Source organism: Pinus tabuliformis, chromosome 9, assembly GCF_031772625.1.
Source record: "Pinus tabuliformis cultivar Carrire ecotype Pingquan chromosome 9, CPIR1, whole genome shotgun sequence".
NCBI classification, from domain to species: Eukaryota; Viridiplantae; Streptophyta; class Pinopsida; order Pinales; family Pinaceae; genus Pinus; species Pinus tabuliformis.
Window position 1 is genome coordinate 95,975,253 of NC_142307.1, and position 3,959 is coordinate 95,979,211.

Consider the following 3,959-nt stretch of genomic DNA (forward strand, 5'->3'; position numbering starts at 1 on the left):
AATGTATAAGGAGTTAGGGCTCGAAATGGTTGAACCTTTTTAAGACCAAGGCTCACAAGCCCCGATGACCTACAATGACGGAAGAAAATAAAGACAAGGGAGCAGGAGATCCTTTCAAAATATTGCCCGAGGAAGTCCTCGAGTGATAAAAGAACACGATGATGGATAACTTTGTCCAAATCCTTCAGCGGATACTCATAGGCGACACATCGTCATCCAACAACCACTCTGGAGGTGCCACTCCCTTTAAGTTACAATTCAACTTTCACATTCCCATATTTGAAGGCCAGACAGATGAAGACATCATAGATAGATTGTTAAATATGTTGGAAGGATATTTTTCAGTTCATGACTTTTCCAATTGGGAAAATATTACTTTTGCACTCCTCAAAGCCACCCCCCATGTCAACGACTTGTGGGAAACCTACTGTGAACAGAAGGAAGAGAAGGAACCCTCACTATTTTCAGCTGCACCCACTTGAAATTCTTTCCAAGATGCCATCAAGGAACAATATTACCCTGTTGGAAGCTATGAAGATAAATGCAGAAAGTGGACCACGTTGTGGTAGGGAAGGGACCAAGATATGTCAAAGTTAACAAATATTTTTCATACCCTTCACACGAAGTTGGGTATCAAGGATTCTGAGTGACATTTGGTACTCAAGTATTGTGGCTATCTACACAAGTACATCCAGGATGAGATGGGGTTTTTGGACATCTCCTCACTTGGTGCCACCTATCGATATGTGTCAAGATTGAGCATAAATTTAAACAGAAGAAGTGATACTTTGGATATATAAATCTGAAGCAAGGGAAAGGTTCCCCCAAACCACAAAATAAAGGAAAAATCCAAGGTGGGTAATCCAAGAAAATTTGTCAAAGCCACAATCCCCACTCACAACACAAGTGAGTATCAAGGTAAGCAGTCACTGGTGGCCTAGCTAAGGGGTTTCAAATTAGATGTGTGTTCCAACTCTGAGTCTGATTTTGATAACAAGAATGACAAAGGGAAGAAAATTATTGACATGGATCCTAGTTCCAACATTTCCACCACCAAGATCTAGAAGATTGAGCCCAAAGAGAAAAAGGAGGGGGAGTGACTCTTCTATACAAAAATATGGGTGAAGGGTTCTCTGTTGCAGTTCATTGTCGACAGTGGACGCCAAAAAAACCTCATTTCAGTAGAGGTCGTGAAGTGGTTGGTCCTACCAACCACACCACACCCACAATCGTACACCATCAGGTGTTTTCACTAAGGATGAGGTCTACGCGTCAGCCAACAGTGTCTACTTCCCTACAATATCAAGCCCTTCATAAATGAGATACTTTGTGATGTTGCTCCTCTCGAAGTTTGTGATGTTTTATTAGGCCAACCATACATATGGAAGCGTCATGATGTGTATGAGTCTAGTCCTTGCATTGCTATTATTTCTTTGGGAAATTAGTTATACAGGATACCAGAGGTAGCACCGCCTATCTCCATCTCTTTGATCTCTATGAACCAATACAGTAAGATCATTTCCCAGACCGAGAAATTTGTCTTCCTTATGATTCACCCTCAGTGAAAGAAGAAGACTAAGGACACATCCACATCCTTTAGATAGGGATCCTCTACACGGACAAAAAAAATGATCAAGGTCGTGGAGGAGTACAGGAACATCTTCACCTCACCCATAGAGGTACCCCTACAATGTTAGGAAAAACACTGCATCAATCTGACCCTATGCGCGCCAGTACCCAATGGACCTATCTATCGACCCTTTGTTATAAAGATGATGAAATTAAGAGGTAGATAAAGGAGCTGTTTCTAAAAGGGCACATCAGGCCAAGTTCATCACCCCGTGGGAGCCCGATCATGTTGGTACATAAGAGAGATGGCACCTGGAGACTCTATACTGACTATCGAGCGCTAAATAAGATCATTTTCTGAAATAGGTATCTAATCCCACAGATTGATGACCTTCTATACCAACTCAGGGGGGGGGGGGGAATATTTCAGCAAGATTGATTTGAAGTCTAATTGTCACCAGGTGCCAATCAAACCCTCTAATGTGTGCAATATTTCCTTAAAATCCATGGAGGGCATTTTCAAATGGTTGGTCATGCCTTTCGGGATGACTAATGCCCCTGCAAACTTTATGAGGCTAATGGATGACATATTTTAGCCCTTCACCAAATCATTCAAGGTAGTGTATTTGGAAGACATCCTGATCTTCAGCTAGAGTTGGGAAGGTAACCTACACCATAACCGAAAGGTACTCCAAACCCCACAACAACACAAGTTATGTGCCAATTTTGACAATGAACTTTTCATATGACACTGGTTCAATATATGGGGTACATCATTGATGAAAGGGGTATGCATGTTGTTATCGGGAAAACTAGTGTCTATTCAGAACTGCTAGTCCCACTAAGATGGGTAGCTATCTTAGAAACAAACAAACTAAAGTCACTTGTGTTTTCCTTTACGAGAGATAGATGAGAAAGAAGCAGAGAGTACCAACCTCAGTCTTTCGCTTGGCTCCTTGCTTGTTTCCTTTTCCCTTTGACGGAATCTCACCAGTCCTTCCTTACTTGTCCCGCTTCAAAGAGCACCCATAGAGTCAAAGCAGCATAATACCATCAAAGCATAGAGATCTATCACTGTAAAAAATATAGGATCAGATATATATTGACCATATAAATGCATATATCAACACAATATTCAGAGATATACAAGAATATGGAGGAAAACTCAAATAGCTTTATTGATAGAAGTAGTAGAAGAGAGGATTACAACCACTTGGTCTGACCCAGCGCCATCCTCCCACCATGAAAGCCCTCTTCACCTCATACAAAGCAAGATCACCCAACAATGTCTTCAAAGAGAAACCAACAACACTTCTTTGCAAATTACAAAATTCCAGCCTCTGGATCTCTAGGATGAGGGATCCATATATAGAAGTTTGCAGGGGGGTCAGTCAGCTTCTGGGATTTTGATTAGTGTCATCTCTCTGATAGTTCTTGGTTCCACTTGGAGATTTCATGATCTCTTACTCATCCTTGGGCGAATTCAGAGAGGAAAGTGTCAAATGAGCAGCTTCTAGAAGATTCTCACGGTCTCCACCTAGCAAACTGCTTGTGCCATTTGTCCGCTCTTTCTCATCGCACCCTACATAAGGGCTTTCTAGTATGCATCACACTTTTTGCATGTGGCAGGTGAGATGCATCGCACCCTTAGCACTGGGCAGTCTGTATGGTCCTACTTTGACCAGTTCTGAGTAGTTTTTCATGGAGAACCTTCGGGAGATGATGTAATCAGCTGACCTTGCTCCTTTAGGGTATGAAACAACACTTTTAGGGACTTAGAAGCCCTTGGTTTATGGACATATGTGATTGGGGTTGCAGTGCCAAAATATGTCTATAACAGTTGCCCCCTAAAGCATGAGGTCGTAAATCTTTTGATGTTGGGTGAAATTCTTTATAATGAGGATCCGAGGTTTTTCGAACTGGAAGGTGACCTGTAATAAGATACAATACAATACATTAACTTCATAATATTTTCATGGTCTAGCTAAGGCGGGCATTCCCATGCTTAGCTTTATAAATTCATTTTCATGTACATAGGACAGACAACCGTCTGTGTAGCAGACTGATGATTCTGGTAGAGCCATCATCCTTTGGTTTGGATGATTATCTGTGCAGTAATGATGTACATTTGATGTCTTTATTTTCCTGAATATATCACAGCCCAGATGGATGAAACTAGATCCGGGGTCTTCAAACTCATTCAATCTTCGTCCAAAGTACAAGTAGATCCATGTGAAAAGATGCTCTGGTGTCGAACATGGAAAGACATCACCTGATTATCAGCAAATGATGTAACCTGTTAATAGGCGCGAGAGGAATCACCGATGATGATGATGATCCTCAAAGTACTACAGTACAATTCATGTGGTGTGAATACATGAGTTGATGTC